This window comes from Lepidochelys kempii, chromosome 20, assembly GCF_965140285.1.
Source record: "Lepidochelys kempii isolate rLepKem1 chromosome 20, rLepKem1.hap1, whole genome shotgun sequence".
In the NCBI taxonomy this organism is placed as follows: Eukaryota; Metazoa; Chordata; order Testudines; family Cheloniidae; genus Lepidochelys; species Lepidochelys kempii.
In genome coordinates, this window is record NC_136399.1 from 25,326,886 (window position 1) to 25,346,233 (window position 19,348).

The 19,348-nt window shown below is 60.6% G+C and overlaps 1 long non-coding RNA gene across 3 annotated transcripts in view; it reads right to left on the reverse strand.

The window, feature by feature from the left end:
- Positions 1-490: 490 nt before the first annotated feature.
- Positions 491-19,348, reverse strand: part of LOC140900812 (uncharacterized) — a 37,258-nt gene continuing 18,400 nt past the window's right edge. The window contains exons 2-4 of one of the 3 annotated variants that reach the window (XR_012155722.1): positions 11,542-11,662; positions 8,267-8,535; positions 491-850 (exon numbers count right to left, since the gene is read on the reverse strand). This is a non-coding gene — a long non-coding RNA (uncharacterized LOC140900812). Of the gene's footprint in view, positions 851-8,207; positions 8,536-11,541; positions 11,663-19,348 lie in introns of those variants that run through there. The other 2 variants (XR_012155720.1, XR_012155721.2) reach the window with 2 other exon arrangements.

A 19,348-nucleotide genomic window follows, 5' to 3' on the forward strand; every position in this document is an offset into this window, starting at 1 on the left:
CATACCTCAAACCCTCCCCCTGCTTCAGGCCAGAACAAGACTCCTAGGAGGGTTTTTTGTTTCTTTTTCTACCCTGGGTGGCGGGAGGGTAACTTCTCAGTGTCCACTAGGGGGTGCCCTCCCCCCTCTCCAAAATTCCATTTTCCTCTGGCTAAATTCTACTCAGGAAAGACCCGCACGGGCACGTTACAGACTCGATTATTGTGAAGATGAGATAATTAAAAAAAATTAATATATATGAAGAGAGGGTCTGAAGTGACTTGGGGGGCGGGGGGCTTTAATTTGACTTTAATACTCTGTGTCCCTTAATAGCCGAGGAGGAGCAGCCGATCCTATTCTATATTGCACAGCTCTGGGGAGGAGCCCTCCTGATCTGGTTTGTTACTTACCGGTCATTGTGGGTTTGTTTGTTGGTTTGTTTGTTTCCTTGCCTATATTACAACAAAAAACATGTAATTTTGTAATTTTTTTCTATTTATTGAATTGTTTATTGTATTGTATTTTTTGTAAAAGTTTTAACATTTAAAAAAAATGACTTTTTTGGTTTCTTCTTGGTGCCAGCGGTGGGGGCGGCTGAGTCTGTTCGGGGCATCGCCAAGCCGGGCCGGGCTCGCTGGAGGATGGAAATGTAGAAGGTTTTTCTCTAGCAGAGGGGGACGAAGGTGGAACAACCTCTGCTGGGAGCAGCGGGGGCCAGGCCCTGAGCTCCTTAGCCCAGGGGGGCTGGTTACGCACATGGCTGCTTGGCAGGAGGCCAGGGACATGCAGATCCTCCCCGGTTTGCTAGGAGGCATGGGCCCCCTGCAGGGATCATTGGGCACGGGCGTCTCGGCCTCCTTACGAGGTGGGGCTGGTGAAGGAAACAGGGAGGGGGGCCAAATTCAAAACTGATCAAAGGAAACACATTCTCACCAATGCGTCATTCGCCTGGGGCGCCTGCTGCCACTTGAGCCGGGCACTGCCCTGTCCCAGGGTGAGATGGGGGGAGCATTGTGCTGGGGGGGTCACTAACAGTTGCGGTGCTAAAGAACTTAATTACCTACCCCCGGGAACACTGGAAGAGGAAGGGACGTGCCCAGGCAGAGCTGGGGATAGAACCAGCTTGTCAGAGACGCACTGACCTTCCCCCAGGGCCAAGCTGTGTCCCTCTGTAGCCCTCACTCCAGCCCGAGGCCAGGTCAGGTACCAAGGCCCAGTGGTTTCCGGAGAGGGGGTGGTCAGGACTCCTGGGTTCTATGCCCAGCTGTGGAAAGAGGGGGGAGTAGTGGTTAGGGCGGGGGTGAGAGTCAGGATGCTTGGGTTCTATGCCCACCTCTGGGGGGAGAAGGGGGGCCTGGGAGTCAGGTCGCCTGGGTTCTATGCCCACCTCTGGGGGGGGAAGGGGGGCCTGGGAGTCAGGGCGCCTGGGTTCTATGCCCACCTCTGGGGGGGGAAGGGGGGCCTGGGAGTCAGGGCGCCTGGGTTCTATGCCCACCTCTGGGGGGGGAAGGGGGGCCTGGGAGTCAGGGCGCCTGGGTTCTATGCCCAGCTGTGAGGAGTAGGGGTTAGATCGGGGTGGGGGGAGTCAGGACGCCTGGGTTCTAAGCCCAGCTGTGGTGGGGGAGTCAGGACGCCCGGGTTCTGCTCCGGCCTGGGTACCCTCATGTGAGCCCGGCCCTGGCCGCCGCCCTCGGCTCAGCCCGGGCCCCGCCCGCTCGCAAAGCCGAGCGGCTCCTGCCCCGCGTGCCCCGCTAGGGGGCGCCCGCCGACCAGCCCGCGGGCGCCCGGCAGCGCCCAGTCCCGTGCGCTACGTGCGGCGGCGGCTGGGTTTCGCTCCGGGGCTGTTCTCGGAGCCTGCACCGCCGGCCCACGCAGCCCTGCCGGCCTCCTCCCCGGCCTGCGGGCCGGGGGAGCCAGGACGCCCGGGTTCTCGCGCTGCCCTTCCCACCCCGGCTCCCTGCCTCAGTTTCCCCCTCTGGCCCACGCGAGGCCGCTGCCAACCCAGGGAGCCGGTGAGAGGCCAGAAAAGCCACGCGGGGGCGGGAGGGTCACGTGACCGATGCCTGTGGCGGCATCATGGGACCAAGACTCACCCTTTCCACTGCGTGACCCAGCGCGGCGGGCCCCTGGGTGCCCCGCCCTGCCTGCAATCGCCGGGGCTGGCGGGGGGGGGGCTGGTCAGACCCGTACGGGGTGGAAAGCGAGCGAGGAACATGCAGGCCGGGGGGGCCTGGCCCTGTGCTGGGGGGTTGGGCGCCTGGGGTCCGGGTGAGTCAATGCTGGGGAGGGAGGAGGGGAGTGTGGGGCGCATGGGTGTGGCTGCGGGCGACTCTGTGCACCTCACGTCCTCGGGCGCGCGCACGCTCTGTGCCTCAGTTTCCCCAGCGGCACAGTGGCACTAATGAGCCTGCCGGTGGCTGGTGTGAGTGCGGGAGGGACACAATGGGGCCCCCGCGCTGCCGCATCAACCAGGGTCTGTGCACTGCCCGGGCAGGGGGGCCTGCTCTGTGCTACCGTAATATACCTAATAACAGGCATTGAGCTTCCCCTGGCTGGGAAGATGGATTAGATGTGGGGGGTGGGGAGCGGCCTGAAGATGTCTGGCTGGGGCTGGCTCCAATGGGCCCCTTGCTGGAGCGATAGCCATGCCAGGGTTTTCCCCGGCAGCTTGAAACCAGAGCTCGGCTTTGCCTGGCTCGCCGTGGGGCCTGCTCTGGCAGATGCTGCTAGGACAGCTCTAAAGCAGCCTGGCCCCAAATGCCATGGGGGCAGGAGGGGTAAGTGAGGGAGGGGGCTGGGGGTGCGACCAGGGATGAGGCTGGTTTTGATGCAGGGAGGAAGCGGGCGCTGTTGAGTTCGCCACACCCCAGACCCCTGACCCCCCCCAACTGGCTATTCCAGCCTTGTCTGTGCCGGGAGACGCCGGTGAAGGTTTCACAGCCGGGAAAGTGAGAACGGGATTATACTGCTCAGCCAGTCGGACCTGCTGTGGACACAGGCCAGAGCGTCTCACCCGGAGCCCTGACTCCCAGATCCTGTGCGCCAGCCACTAGCCCCTCTGCCCCTCCTGGAACCCAGGCGTCCGGCCTCATCCCTACGCCAGCCACTCAGCCTCCCCCCCCACTTCCTTCATCCCCCAGGCTGTTGGCTCTCGGCAGGCGCAAGCTGTGACTGACTGGGATTGGAGCCCGGGCGGGCGCGGGGGGCTGACCAGGATACGGTTTCAGGATAACTCCATTTCCTTTGCTGCTATTTCTAGCTGACATTTCAGATCAAAGCGGCCCAGACAGACGACGACTTCCTGACAGGCTGCTGGCGAGTGACCCCTGCAGCCCCCCAGCGCCCCCAACCTACCCGCTGCTGCCCAGGCCTGGGCGCGCGTGTGGTGTTCCTCAGTGAGCCGTCTCTAATATTTTGCACAAGATCAAACACCCCTTTTTAAACTGGTGGCCCTCCCCCCCACCCCTGGGTGGGTGGGCGGGCGGGCTGGCTGGGGGAGGGCTGGTGGGAAAGGAACCCAGGGGCAGGACGTGGATGGGTGCAGATGCACGGTGGAGGCCTGGGGTGACGGCTTTGGGAGGGAGGGGGCTTGAGCGGGAGCAGGGGTGTGGTGTCTAAGAGGCAGGACTCCTGGGGTCTGGCCCCAGCTTTGGGCATTGGGTCTCATACTTTGAGCAGGGGAGCACGAGTGTCCGGGCACTTGGGTTCTAGTCCCAGTCCAGCTCTGGGAGGGGCGTGGGAGTCAGGACGCCCGGGTTCTCTTTGTATCATCTTGGGAAAGTCCCTTCCCCGCTCCATGCCTCAGTTTCCCCTCTGTCTGTGGGGTTATTACCTCCTCCCAAGCACAGTTGAATTCAGGCCCCGCTGTAGCAAATTGGAGGGGGTGTGTCAGGCACAGCTCTGCGTGCCCCCTTTGCCCCCCCGCCCCAGCCACACTCCCTCCAGGGATGCGGGGAGGGGAGCTAAGGCGCTAAACCGTGGCATTGGCTAGGGTCGGCTCTGTAATGTGGACACGGGTCCTGCTATGGCTTGTGCTGAGCCCCCTGAAACTCACTCCATGCAGGGCAGAGGGGGCAGTGACCAGCCAGGCAGGGCTAGTGAGCCTGGGACTTGGCCAGGCTTTGAACCAGCAACCCAGAGGCAACCGGTTCCATACCCCGCTCCCCTCAGCTAGCCACAGCGCCATGTGTTACCGGGCAAGGCCACATGGTCACCTGCTAGCCTGGCATGTGCCCCCCCCCGCAACGTATCCTGTGTATGAACATTCCAGCCCCCCCACCGCCTGCCTTGCGCGGGGGGCAGGCCAGACGGGTCTAGGCGCCAACCAGCCAGGGAGCCAGTGACTCAGAGTGGGTGGGAGCGGATCCCCTTAATCCGCTAATTGCCCACGAGGCCTCGACTTGCTGAGAAACGTTCCTTTGAGCTGCGCTGGGTCAGGAATTCGCCCATGGGGCTGCCCCGGAGGGACTGCGTGGGCCGGGGCTGAGCTGGGCGGGCGGGGACCGGGCTCAGCGCTGTGAACTTCTCTTTCAATTCCGCACCTTGTCCTGGCTTGTTTCGCACGCCTGCCATCATGGGCTTCACGTTGTTCAGTGTCAGAGTCCACGGGGAGACGAGCCTTCCTGCACTTGAGTGGTGGCCACCCTGCCCCTAGCGCTCGCCAGCTGCGCGGGGGCAGAATCATCCCCCCAGTTTTAGAGAGGGGGAAACTGAGGCACCAAGGGGGGGGTGACTTGGCCCCCTCAAGGTCACATGGTCAGTGTGTTAGCCGCAGCATCCTTGCCTAATAGCTCCTCCGCCTCCCTAAATTTCCCTGTTTTCATGACGGGACTGATTTTTCCTTCACTTCCTGTCCTAAAGAGCTCTGCAGCAGTGCCTTGCCATGCCACTGCCCCAGAGGTGGCTGCATTTCAGTGCCAGGTGAGCAACCCTTGTATAAAGAGCCCCTGTACCTGACCCCGGAGACCGCTGCGTCTTGGTGCTGGGCGAGTGGTCCCTACCCACGTTGAGCCCCCCCCCAACCCCATCCCATGGGTGCTGCCCCTCCCCGCTCCCTGTGTCACAATAGCCCTGCGGCTCCGCGTTCCCGTAAGAGGCCACGCCAGGAAGCCTGTGGTTCTCCCAACCGTCTCCTCCGCTCAGGCTCCATGTGGCGGGTGGAGAGGGACATGGCCACTGCACATTTCCTCCCACCGCTTGGTTTCTTAACAGAGCTGCAAAGGAGGAACCGATACCCCACCCCACCCCCTGGGATGCAGGGCTGAGGCCGTACTGCTGGGCTGGGGCTTTGCTGTGGCGCTGAGGGCCTGCAGGCTTTGGGGGGCAGGGGGAAGGTTGTGGGGAACATGGGAAACACCCCCTCAATTCCTTCTCATTATCCTGGGCAGCTAGGAAGAGCAGGATCCCCAGCCATTCCCCTCCTCCGGGGACGTTCATCGGCGTATGTGGGCCACACCTGGGCTCCTGCCCCGGGGTCGAGGGAACCCAGCCCTTCTGTGGGTCCCCTTTGCACAGATCCATGGGCAAAGGCTGGAGAAACACCCAACGTGAGAGCTGGGGCTCCCTGGGCGCACCAGCGGCCCGGCTGGGTGGCCTGGAGCTCAGGTGGGGAATCGGATTCCGAAACCACACGGCTCGGCTGCACGGACAAGGTCTGGGCCCACTGCTCCGACTGGCTCAGCCCAGGGAGGCCCTGCGCCCGCCGGTGTCCAGCTCGAGCTGCCAGCTTGTTCTCCAGACCCTCAAGCTTTCCTCGCAAAATAAATGACAGGAAGAAGCCTCCCACTGCCACGCTTGCGAGACGGCCTCAGAAAGGCCCCCAGGGCTGCCTGAGTTTGCAGAGAGCCTGAGCCTCGCCCGGAGAGGTGGGACCTGCGGCCTTCAGCTCCCGGGGAGGTGGCCTCAGCTGATCATTTAAACGGCCACGTTGTTAACTCATCCCTGCTGTAAAATGTGTGGTTGGGCACCTGGGTTAGCCGGTGATTCAGAGGGGAGAGCACCCCATATTGAGTGACACCTGCCCTCCCCCCCGCAGCACCACAGTGGGGGTCAGCACGGATTGCAAGGGGAGAGCGCCCCCGACGGAGACCCCCCCGCCCTGCTTCCGGCAGCACAGCGCCCCCGAGCGCCGCACTGGGGCCCGGCCCTGGCTGCCAGGGGAGAGGGCAGCGCCCGCCCCGGTTTGGCTTGGGGAATGTTCCGCTGAGGGCGGGGGGGTGGTGAGCCGTGTGCTCAACTCTGCGCAGGGGCCGTCCCGGCCGTGCAGGGGCCAGCTGGGTCCCATCCCCCGGACAGCAGAGAGCCCCCAGTGTTTGTAATAACGTGTAAACACCAACCCTCCGGCCCCAGCTGCCGGGCAGGGAGGGGAACTCCGCCCCCCCAGCCACTTAAATTCTGCTGGTCGGGCCGTGAGCCCTTCCCCCCATGGCTCTGCTGAACCCAGGTGGCCGGACTCCTATCCCCCACCACCTCCGTTCTAACCACTAGTCCCTACTCCCCTTCCTGAGATGGGCCCGGAAACCAGGATTCCCATCCCCCACCCTTCTTCTAACCACTATGCCCTACTCCCCTCCTGGGACCAGAACCCAGGAGTCCTGGCTCCCAGCCCCTCCCACGAGGTCACATGACACTTCCACCACTGCCCCCCCCCGCCGCCCCCGGACATCCCTCAAGAAATGGCTCAGAGGCTCTGACTGGTCAGCAGCGTTTATTCCAGGAGCACCCGGCTGGGCTCAAAGCTTCTTAGCGTCCCCCAGTGCAGACAGCAACACAACCCCCCCACCCCCGCCACAGGGGGCGCTCCAGGCACTTTGCCCCACTGACGCCAATTCCATGGGGTCCCCCCGGCACCCTGGGAGCAAAGGCGGAGTGGAAGGAGGGACCGGGGAATAGCTTGGGAAGAGGAGTGGAAGGAGGGACCGGGGAATAGCTTGGGAAGACGGGTGGAAGGAGGGACCGGGGAATAGCTTGGGAAAGAGGGGTGGAAGGAGGGAATGGGGAATAGCTTGGGAAGAGGGGTGGAAGGAGGGAATGGGGAAGGCGCAGAGGAGGGGTGGAAGGAGGGAATGGGGAATAGCCTGGGAAGAGGGGTGGAAGGAGGGACCGGGGAAGGCGCAGAGGAGGGGTGGAAGGAGGGACCGGGGAATAGCTTGGGAAGAGGGGTGGAAGGAGGGACCGGGGAATAGCTTGGGAAGAGGGGTGGAAGGAGGGACCGGGGAAGGCGCAGAGGAGGGGTGGAAGGAGGGACCGGGGAAGGTGCAGAGGAGGGGTGGAAGGAGGGACCGGGGAATAGCTTGGGAAGAGGGGTGGAAGGAGGGACCGGGGAAGGTGCAGAGGAGGGGTGGAAGGAGGGAACGGGGAATAGCCTGGGAAGAGGGGTGGAAGGAGGGACTGGGGAAGGCGCAGAGGAGCAGTGGAAGGAGGGACCAGGGAATAGCTTGGGAAGAGGGGTGGAAGGAGGGAATGGGGAATAGCTTGGGAAGAGGAGTGGAAGGAGGGACTGGGGAAGGCGCAGCGGAGGGGGGGAAGGGGTTGGGGCCCAGGATTCCCCCCACCCCCAGGTAGGAGGAGCCCCTTGGCTGCGGAGGAATCATCTGGTGATGCTGATCCCCAGCCTGGCGCCTGGCTTGCCCACGAGGCTCTCGGGGCTCCCCTGTGCTGTGCCCCCCCCGGCGGCAGCGGGGGCTCCTGGCCGGCGCGAGGCTGGGGCCGGACTCCTGTTCCTGCTGAACTGAGCCAGTTTAACCAAAGCAACGGAGTATCAGCTCAGTAGGCACGGGAGGCAGAGCCCGGGAGCGCGGCACGCAGGGCCCCCGGACACAACAGCGGCGCTGGGAACGGAACCCAGGAGTCCTGAGCGCCCCCGGCAACGCTAAGCACTAGACCCCACCTCTGTCTAGCTGTGGAGGGGGTGCAGAGCCCCGGGAGACGGACCCCAGGGGGCGGAACTTAGCCACTGTGAACACGATGCGGATGCGAACTCTGTTCACAAGTGAGCTAAGCCCTGCACCCCGGTGCCGGACGGGCACGGGGCAGCTCAGGGATTGGTTACACCCCCGGCCTCAGCTCCCTCCCCAGCTTCTGCGCCCCTCATGCACCCCCCCCCCCGCCCACAGCTCCTCCTCCTTTGCCCTGGGCCCCCCCCCGCCCTCAGCTCCCCCTCCTTTGCCCTGGGCCCCCTACTTGCCCTCAGCTCCCCCTCCTTTGCCCTGGGCCCCCTACCTGCCCTCAGCTCCCCCTCCTGAAGAGGAATCCCCCAGCTGCCCCAGGCCCGGCTCTGAGCTGTTACCGTGACGGGCTGGGCTGTTCCTCTTCGGCTCCGGGCGCCTGCTGCTGGCGGCAGAAGGAGGGGATGGCTCGGGCCCACCCCCTTCGCCAAGCCGGCTCCTGGGCGCTGCGGCCCGCTGCCCGTTGGAAATCCCTGGCAATGTGATTTTGGGTGGTAGGATAAAAATCGCATCACCAGGAACCCCAGCTGGCAGGGGCGGGAGAAGCCAGCATGGCTGCTGTCCCTGCTGGGTGGGAGAGTCTGGGGGGACCCCACACCCCATCCAGCCGCTGAAAAGACAGGAGAGGAAGGAGTCAGCACCCGGGGAGGAGACCTGGAGTCTCCGGTCAACGTTACACCGGCACCTGCGATTGCGGAGCAAAGAGCAGGTCGGATACACGGTTCCAGGGCACCTTCTGCCCCACAGCGCTGGGCCCTGTGCTCAGCTGCGGTCCCCTCTGGGGTGGGGCATGGGGACTGCTGACACAGGGATCCCTCGCCTGGCCTGCCGGTGAGATGGGGCATGAGGGCTGTTTACACAGGGTTCCTTCACCCAGAGCGGAGATGCAGCTGCCTCTGGGGTGGGGGCTGTTTATACAGGGATCCCGCGCCTGGCACGCAGCACAGCGCCCCCTAGTGCACCAATGGGGCCTGCACTGACTCAGCGAGGAGCGTGCCTGCTCCTTACAGCTTCGACACAGGGGAAACAGCCCTCTGCGAATCCCTTTGGACAGGGGGCCTCCCCACTCTGGCTGCAGAGGGGCCTGGGGACAAGGCTGGTGAACCCTGGCCATTCTCTACCTCCCAGGGGTCATGGGGGGCAGAACGTAAGTTCCAGCAGCTCCAAGACTGCTCTAACTTACACCAGGGGCTGGGCAAGATCCCCCAGGATACTGGGAGTAAAAAGGTGGCTCCAAGTTTCTCCCTCCCCATCTCCTCCTGCCTCGAGAATGGACTCGCTGCAATCAGGCCCCAGGCCAGGTTCACATCCCTCTTGGCTGGGAAATTGCCCCCTTCTCCCTGCCCCTCCCACACAGGAGCACAGACCCAATGTCCCCACTGCAGTGCCTGACATGCCGAATGGCCTTAGGGCTGGGGGGCGGGGAGAGGAGAGATCAAGGAGCGTAAAGAGGAGGATGCTTCTGGTTTCCACTCCAGCAGCTGTGAAATCTGGCTGGGTCCTGCGCCATCTGGGCCTCTGAGCCCCCGCTGCAGAAGGGGGGGCCTGTGTCTGGGCGTCCTGGGGCGGGGCGAGCAACGGATCTCGGACACCAGGCAGCCCCAGGGAGGCGGGAAACGGCTGGGGTCGGTGAGAGCGGGAAGTGGGGGCTCGGAGGAGCCCCGACCAAGCTGCCCCGGACTGCGAGGCCAGAGAGCAGCGAGTGCTGCAGGCCTGGGGCACGGGGCGCGGCTGCTCACCACGGCTCTCGGGCGGCTGGCAGGTGATTGCAGCGTGCGTCCTCGTAGGCACAAAACCACGTCACACCTGCGCTTCCTGACACGCACACTCAGACCGAAACCACACCCACGCCGAACCCGCCGACCCCGAGAGATCCCAGCCGCCCCCACGCGCCTCCAGCCAAACCCGCCGACCCCGAGAGAGATCCCAGCCGCCCCCACGCGCCTCCAGCCAAACCCGCCGCCCCCGAGAGATCCCAGCCGCCCCCACGCGCCTCACACATCTCCAGCCAAACCCACCGCCCCCGACAGATCCCAGCCGCCCCCATGCACCTCACACTGCCCCACGCATCTCCAGCCAAACCCACCACCCCCAAGAGATCCCAGCCACCCCCACGCGCCTCCAGCCAAACCCGCCACCCCCGAGAGAGATCCCAGCCGCCCCCACACACCTCACACTGCCCCACGCATCTCCAGCCAAACCCACCGCCCCCGACAGATCCCAGCCGTCCCCACGCACCTCACACTGCCCCACGCATCTCCAGCCAAACCCACCACCCCCAAGAGATCCCAGCCACCCCCACGCGCCTCCAGCCAAACCCGCCGACCCCGAGAGATCCCAGCCGCCCCCACACGCCTCACACTGCCCCACACATCTCCAGCCAAACCCACCGCCCCCGACAGATCCCAGCCGCCCCCATGCACCTCACACTGCCCCACGCATCTCCAGTCAAACCCACCACCCCCAAGAGATCCCAGCTGCCCCCACGCGCCTCACACTGCCCCACGCGCCTCCAGCCAAACCCGCCGACTCCCAGGCAGCTCACAGCCGCATATGCAGAAATCACACCTACACTTGCTCACACACTCCAACAGGCAGAAATCACACCCGCGCTTCGTCTCACACGCACACGCTCCTTAGCGGTGTCATGCGCACTCTCACGCCCGGCCCCTTGGCCAGCGAGGGCTGACACGGCCGGGGGGGAGGGGCTGGCATGCACAGCGGGTACGGACGCTGAGCAGAGGGAGTGGGCAGTGGAGACTGGCCCCAGCCTTCGTCAGCATCGCTGCTGGGCAGGACAGCACCCCTTCCCCACCGAAGGCTCGGCTGGCCCCATGACCCGGCTGGGCCGGGCCAGGCACCAAGGGGAAGTTCGCAGTTGTGCCCACCGCGAGGAAGCGACTTTACGCCCGCTGCACTGGGCTGACGCTGTTTCCTAGAAGCCGGCGCCCGCCCGTCAAACCACAAGCCCATCCCCCTCCACCTGGCACTGCTGCGGGCTTAACCCTTTCCTCCTCCGGGCATAGCCACATTGCCCATCACCCTGCGTTCCCATCCCCCAACTCCCGGGCCTCCCCCGAGCTCACTCCTTCAACCCATGCAATTCCACAGACGGGTCATGTCTCAGCTGGGGGTGGGGGAAGGAATCACCCGGTGGAAGTCTTTCTGTCCCAAAGCCTTTGCCAGACGGTCCACAGGGAACACGCACCCGCCACAGAAACGCAGCCAGCTCTGGGGTGCGGCGTGGGGGCTATTTACATAGGGATCCCTCAGCCCGGGCTGGGGTCAGGCGTGGCAGCTGTTTTCATCACAACACAGCGATGCTGCTTGGGGATTGTTCATCCCACCCTGGGGCAGTTGTTTCCCTGTCCCTGGTGCCTACGGAAACAGAAGGCAGCGATTTGCTACATGGGGGAGCTGGGTACAAGTCCCAGTCTCAGCTACTCAGCCCCTGGGCAGCTCAGGCCCCAGGCCAGGCAGAGGAAGGAAGCAGCCCTTTCAGCATCGACCCCCCCCCCCGTGGCACTGGCTACCAATCACTGGGGCACCCAGCCTGCATCTCAAAGGCCAGTGGGTGTGACGTGGGGGGAGCAGGGATGCAGTAACAGGGACTCACCAGCCGAACAGGGACATGGGCAGCATCTGGAGTGCAGGGGGTGTCCAGTCTCTTCTGGATTCACCGCGTCAGGTCAGGTCCCTCTCTGAAATCTCCCAGGGGGCAGATCCACCTGCACCTACTAGCAGGAAGGGAAGGCAAGGTGAGCAGCTGCCCATCTGATCAGTGACTCTCCCCAGCCCCCTCATCCAATCAGAGACCCCCACCTGATCAGAGACCCCCCCCTGCTCCATCCAATCAGAGAACCCCCCCCATCACAGACCTCTCTCCTGCTCCATCCAATCAGAGACCCCCCATCCAATCAGAGAACCCCCTCCTGCTCCAACCGGAGAGCTCCATCAGATCAGAGAACCCATCCAATCAGAGACCCCCACCTGATCAGAGCCCTCTCTCCTGCTCCATCCAATCAGAGACCCCATCTGATCAGCAACCCCCCCCACATCATCCCAAGCCACCCCCCCCCCCAACCCCAGCCTCCTTGGGAGGAGTCCCCTGGCGCTGAGCCTGCTCTGAGACCAGGAGCTCTGGACCCAAACCTGACGCTCAGCCCTCCAAGCCACCCCCGCGGGCCCCTCCCTCCCCCCAGGATGGGGGCATCTGGATTCTGGAGCAGTTAAAGAGGACCCTAAAAATAGATTTTAGAAAGCAATGAGATTAAGTGGCAGCTCCGGAAACCCTGTCTCAGCAGGGTGGGGCCCTGGGCGTTCGGCTGTTTCCAGCCATCCTGTCAGAGCTAGTCTTTATTCGTGTGTATCAAACAATACGAGCTCCTGGGGCCCCTCCCAACTGGGCCTGCGATGGACCTGTCTGGGCCCCGAGCTCCCTCGAACCAGGATCGGCACCCAAGCCCAGCACTGAGGCCTCCTCTTCCCCCACGACTCTCTGCCCTAGAGTCCTGGTCTGCTCCAAATGCTGCCTGGCTGCAGAGAAGGATGCATGGGAAATTGAGAAGAGGGAAGGTCAGAGCAGGGCAGGACTGGCAGTCTCTGTTCAGGAGGCCCAGGGCGGGGATAGCAGGGAGCTGCGGGTCAGGAGTGAGGGGCACTGGCAGGGGAGGGCTGTGGGAGCGCAGGGCGGGGATAGCAGGGGTCTGCGGGTTGGGAGTGAGGGGCACTGGCAGGGGGGGACTGTGGGAGCCCAGGGCGGGGACAGCAGGGGTCTGTGGGTCGGGAGTGAGGGGCACTGGCAGGGGAGGGCTGTGGGAACCCAGGGCGGGGATAGCAGGGGTCTGTGGGTCGGGAGTGAGGGCCACTAGCAGGGGAGGGCTCTGGGAGCCCAGGGCGGGGATAGCAGGGGTCTATGGGTCGGGAGAGAGGGGCATCTGTGACTCAGCAGCTGAGCACCAGAACAGCAACTCAATCCTATGATGAAGGGTGCACCGAAAATACCTGTAAGAGCATGGCGCACCGACTCCATTCCTAATAGAGCCCAGCTGTCCTGGCTTCCAGCCCCGCCCCCAACTAGGCCATGCTGCCAGGCCCACAGACCAGGGATCCTTCCTTCACCTGCCTCTGACGCCCCCCTGCCTGTCCTGCCCCAGCCCAGGGTCGGGTGTGGGGTGCCTCTCCCTGACCACATGGCCGGAGGTGAGCATGCCGGCGGGAACGCCTTTGCTCAGCCTGGCTGCTCCAGAGCATGTGACATCTAAGGTCAAACCGGGGATATTTCAAAGGCCAGTGGGTGTGACCCGTTCGGGGAGCAGGGCTGCAATAACAGGGACTCCCCAGCCTAACAGGGACATGGACAGCTAGTAACTAATGGTCCCTACTGAGGGGAACAGAGCAGGATCCGCACTCAGCTTTATGGCATTTAGAACAGTGCGGCTCCATGTCTGGGCTCCCTAATCCATAATGTACAGCGCTCAGCACAATGGGGTCCTGGGCCATGTCTGGGCTCCTTGGTGCTACCGTAAAACACCTAATACATAATGTACAGCGCCCAGCACAATGGGGTCCTGGGCCATGTCTGGGCTCCTAGGCGCTACCGTAAAACACCTAATACATAATGTACAGCGCCCAGCATAATGGGTTCCTGGGCCATGTCTGGGCTCCTAGGCGCTACCGTAAGACACCTACTAATTAATCAGAAAGGTGACACTTGCGCCAGCCGCCCTGGGACATTTCAGCACAGACCCCTGTCTGAGTTAACAAGGAGCTCCTTCCCCACAGGACTAGTCACATGCTCCTGCCAGAACCCAGTACATCCGGCCGGCTGGCTTCCATCCCCTCTTGGGGTTATTTTCTATCGATCATCTGCTATCAATGTATTACATGGGCATTGCCAGTAGTCAATATTATAACCATTACAATGGTGCTGGAGACCCTAACCGAGAACTTGGCCCATTATACCGGGCGCTGCGTAGACCCTGACCAAGATTGGTGCCCCCATTATGTGGGGTGAGTGACAGTGGGAGGCAGTCTCTGCCCCACAGAGTTTACAATCTAAATTCCCCCAAGATGGGAGTCGGCTTAGAACTCGGGTGTCCTGACTCCCCGTACGCTGCTCGATCCACTAGACCACGCTAGTGCATTCCGATGGCTTTGCCTTGTTTTAAACCCAAACTCACAAGGATCAGATTTCCCAACTGCCATCCAATTCTAGGGGCGTGAACAGGAAAACAGCCCCCCGGGCACAGCAGTGAATCCCTAATAACCAAAGTATAGCGCCCAGCGGGGTCACAGCGTTAGTGAGTCAACCAGCGAGGAAGCAGTAACAGCTCCACGTGACCGAACGAACAGCCATTCAAACATGGAAGCAACACATCATCATCCCTACTTCGCATGGCGAACAAATTCGTAAATATCGGTTCTGCGGGAGAATGGATTGACTGTTGCTTGGAAGAGGTTATATCAGGAAAACATTACTCCCCTCTCAAACAATGGCCTTTAACTAGGCTTCAGGGCTAGAGCAGAGAACAGGAAGACCCTCCAAAAAGTTATTTAAGCTCTTTCTGAAACATTTTGCATCACTTCCCTGGAGCTGGAAAATATCAGATCATTTTGTGTGTTTTCCAACCATCTGCGGGGGTTCTGGAGAAAAACAATGTAAGTGGAGTGACAATGAAATAATAACAATACTTTAAAATGACCAAATTCTCCACAATTCAGAGCATGCTTTTCCACCACTTGGAAATTGGTGATGCCTTTAAAAGGAAAATAGCAGGAAAAGAAAGCCCAGAATTAATTACATTTCATATAAAAAAGCCTTTTTATAGCAACTTCCAGCCTGTATGATTTAGTAAGCAGCATGCTGTATATAATTTTTTTCACCCAGCACTAAAATGCAGCCACCTCTGAGGTGGAGCAGTTAAAAAACTGAACAGCAATGTTACACAAGGCCTGTTTACCCAGCACTGAAACGCAGCTCCCTCTGGGGTGGGGCAAAAAAGGTTTTTAACCAGCCCGCGGCAAGGCTGCTGCACAGGGATTGCCAATTCAGCGCTAAGATGCAGCCGTCTCTGGGACGGAAAATGGCAGCTGTTTAACTGCCACAGAGCAATATCGCAGGAATAGGACAGGAAGTGAAAAAGAATCCGTATCCGATTGAAAACACAAGGGGTAAGAACGTAATTAGCAGAGTCAGACTTTGGACAACAGGATATTTTACTAAAGCTGCCGTCACCCAAAAGATGCATCTCCAGCAGCCCTGGGTCCCCTGGGGCGCTGCTGGGCCCTGGATTCGCTTGCTGAGAGTGCCCCTTGCTGAGTTCCCAAGCACCACTGCCTCCCTGCTGGCTTTTCCAGGGAGAGTTCACCCATTCAAGTACCAGCCAGCCCTGCCTCTGCTTGAACGTGTGAGAAGTGAGCTCATCACAAGCACAGGTGCTGTGACCGCAGGCAGGTGACCAAGCGCTGCCAGCTTGGATTCAAGGGGTGGGGATTTAGGCAGTTCCATATGGAGCTGATTCATCTCAAGTTGTTTTAAAATTGAACTTCAAGGGGGGTCCTTCCTCCTGGCTGGAATTTCCCCTGGGACTCCTCGGTTCTATCCCCCTGCTCTACCACGGACTTGCTTCCCTTCTCTGTATTTGCAAAATATGACAATACCTAGCACTTTCCAGTCCCCCAGATCTCAAAGTGCTTTACAAGGGAGCTCACTGTCATCACCTCCATCCTACACATGGGGAAACTGAGGCACAAAGCGGGGCAGTCACGTGCCCGAGGGACCCAGCAAGCCAGTGGTGAGGCCGGTAATAGAACCCAGCACTAGGGATTATTACTCTTCAAGTCTGGATTTCCCAAGGTCTCAAGGACCATTTATCCCCAAATACCCGGCTGCTGTCTTGGCGTCTGCATTAGGTTTGGATTTTCCAGTTGCAGCCAGGGCCCAGTGAGGGCTGTGTCTCCTCTGGCCAGCTCTTCCTCAGCCCCTGAGATTGCTGAGCCATCTTGGAACAATCTGTCCCAAAGTAACAACGGTTACAATTAGAGCTTCATTTTGTCCAACAATACCCCTCCCCCGAATCCCGTCAAACGGCCACAGACTGAAACGCTCATGGAGCGAGAACGACCCCCGAGGGGGATAAAAAACCAAGCTCCAATGGACGATGGGCAACAAGATGGGGAGCCGGGTGGGGAGAGATGTGGCCTTGCCGATTCTCATGCTATGGGGTGTTTTACTTCAAGTCCCAGCTCCTGGAGTCATGTGCTAATCTCAGTTTTCATTTCAAGAATGTTTCTTGTTTGTGTTCAGCAGTGATGGGGAAGGAGCGGAGAAACATTTGGGGAGCCGGCTCCAGGGCTCAGAAACCCACCCACGCAGCACGCTGGCATTTCTCCCGTTCTCCAACTTCGTTTTCATTTTTTAAAAAAAGTGGTGGTCGTGGTCACAAAGAAAACCACAGGAACGTGACTCAAGCGGAAGCAATGTCTGCCTGAGTCTGCCGAGAGCCTGGAACAAGAGCTTGGAGAGATGTGACCTGCCCCATTCCACTCAGGAAGAGGGGAACTCCGATGCCACAGTGCTACAAGTCAACAACCGCTCACTATTTCATCCCTCCTGTAAGGGAAGCTGGCAGATCGGTCCCGTTCACTGCGAACCACCTCTCATTTTGATGCCAGCAGTGGGTGTCATTTGGGAGAAGACACCGCTGATTTCTTTTCTCCAGGCAGGAAAGAGCTGAGCCCACGGACAAGGTCAAGCGCCAGCCGGAATAGGATCATACGCAACTATCTGCACAATCTACCATGATCAGCACCTCAGTTCGGCAACTTGTGTGGGCAGAGTTTAGAGGAGTTCGCTCTCCCCTCCCATCTCTCCATGGCACAGTGGGAGCATCTGGGTGCTCTACGGGCCCAGAACGACTTCACCATCATGATCCAGAGCAGAGGAGCCTGGCGTTCACGTCCCACCAGAGGTGCAGGCTTCCGGGGCGGGGGCGGGGTGCATTTAAAGTTCTGGGAGGTTGCTGGATTAAAATCCACTGAGGGTTTTAAGCTGTGATCCAGCAGGAGCTGTGAAATTCACTCCCATGAAGAGGGGTTTCACCCAGTGCGACTGGCTGCAATTTCAGTCCCCTGGAGTGACTTGGCTCTTGGTGGAGAAGGAGATGCTCATCGGGTGGGTGGGGAGGGGACCAGCGTGGTTTTGAGCTGAGTGCGCACATGGAAAGTAGCAGAGTGCAAGGAGGGTTGGCCTGGATATGACATCCCCTTTCAGCTCCCAGATGAAACTGGGCTCCTGCTGGTTGCGTGCAAAGCACTTGCAAATAAAAACCAGCTATTTTCTGCTTCTGCTATTTCTTTGGAAGGTGCTAGTCACAAGCGGGGGTGGGGAAGGGAGTGAATCCTGCTGTATAAATAGGGGAAGCTTCCCAGAGAGAGAGAGAGACAGAGAGAAGAGTGTGAGACATGCACAGACAGACACAGAGAGGGAGAGCGCCTTTCTAGTCCTGCCAGAGGTGTAAAGAAATTGCCTTCCCCAACCACGCCCCAGAGCCAAACTTCTCTATTTACACCCATCACCTTGATCTCTAGTCCTTGAGCAAAATTCAAAACCAATGCAAGGAAACCCTTTTCTCGCCCGACGCACTCTTGGAGTGTGGAACTCCCTGCGACAGGATGGCCCCAAAGCCAAGAACTCAGCCAGGTTCAAAAAGGGACTGGAGATAGAAATGGAGGGTAAGGTTAATGCAAGCAGGCCTTTTGGAAGGGAGATTAAACCTCCTGCTTCAGGATTAGAGCAAGTCTGTAAGTATCAGGGATTGTTCTGTGTCTGAACTGCACTTCGCACAATGGGGTCCTCCTCTGGGACGGGGTGCTCCTCGGCACTACCGTAATACACCTACTAGAGAATCATATATTAGGATGTTCCTTCCACTGGTTCTGGCCACTGTCAGAAACAGGATACTGGGCAAACGGGCCTGAGAATTCCTCGGCCTGGGGTTATAGAGCCTCAGAGTGGGAGATCTAGGGATAGAACCCAAGAGCCCTGGTTCACACTAGAACCAGTCACCTCCCCAGGGCTAGGAGTCCTGGTTCACACTAGAACCAGTCACCGCCCCAGCACTGGGGCCAGACCCCAGCAGCCCTGATTCTCAGTCCCCTATTCCCTGCTGTGGGAGCGAGCATGCCTAGCGGCCTCCAGTCAGTTCACATGGGGTCTGCGATTTATACTCTTAAGGGATCTGGTGCCTTCAATTCCTCCCCTCCGATCCCAGCGGGGATCCAGCCTCTTTATCCTCTGCTTCAGCTTCTGTTGGGAAAACGGCCTCTCCAGAGGCTGGAGTTGCTGGCAGAGCTGGGACCATGAGAGTCAGGGGCTGCTCCCCAAAGGCTGGCAAAGCCCTGCCAGCCGGCAACTTGCACCTCCATGCTGCTGGGCACCACACTTAGCTGTTGTGCAGGGGAAATGCTTGATCTGTGAGGCAATGTGGTCTTGTGGGTAGAGCTGCCCGCCCTGGGGGCTTGAGCTCTATTCCTGGTTCTGGGAGGGAGTGGGATCTTAATGGTTAGAGTGGGGAGCTGGGACTCAGGACTCTGGGGTTCTACCCCTGGCTTTGGCCCTGGCTTGGAAGCTCTTACCCAACTGCACAGCCCCGTGATTGCTGTTGATCAGAAGACCCCTCTCCTCGGGTGCTTGCAATGGGGGCGGGCAGCACACAGCTGAGATTGCTGGTATTTCTGGATCTCTGTGCGCTGGTCCTGCTTTCCCAGGCCAGCGTGTGCCTTCATACAGCAGCCGAGTCAGGCCGGGTCATAGCCTGACTGCTCCCTCCGGGCTCCAGCGGGTCTATATCGGGGCCGCCCCTTGTACGGTACTAACAGAGCCCTAGTAAAAATAACCCCCGGCCGGCCTCGTGCCATGTGGTGTCGAGAATGCACGAAGCTGGTCTCCAGCCCTCCTCCCCTCAAGGCTGCCAGCCCCTTGGCCTTCCCTTGCATGTAGCTGGCCTCACGCAGCTGCACGGGGGGGTTCCCTCTCCCCCCGTTTGTGGGGACAGGCTCAGTCTGCTGCTCCCCCGTCCCATCATGCATCTGAGATCTGGCCCATGGCAGGGGACCCAGTCCTGCCAGTGCCCACAGCCCTGCTCTGTGAACGGGCTTTGCCTTGCATTGCCTGGGCCCAAAAACGTAGGGCTGGGGGCTCAAGCATGCAGCTCCCCCAAAAGCTGCAGTCTGGGGCCAGGCCAGCTGGGAAGGCAGTGGGCGAATGATACCGCTGGGAAATACACGATGGGGCGGGAATGCAAAGTCAGCTCCACTGTGAAACCCGCCCTCCCGCCTCAAGCAGCAAAGAGCCAACAGGAGGAGACCGGCAAGGCTAATGCACATAGCGTGGTACACTGACACCAGAAGGAACGCCTCGC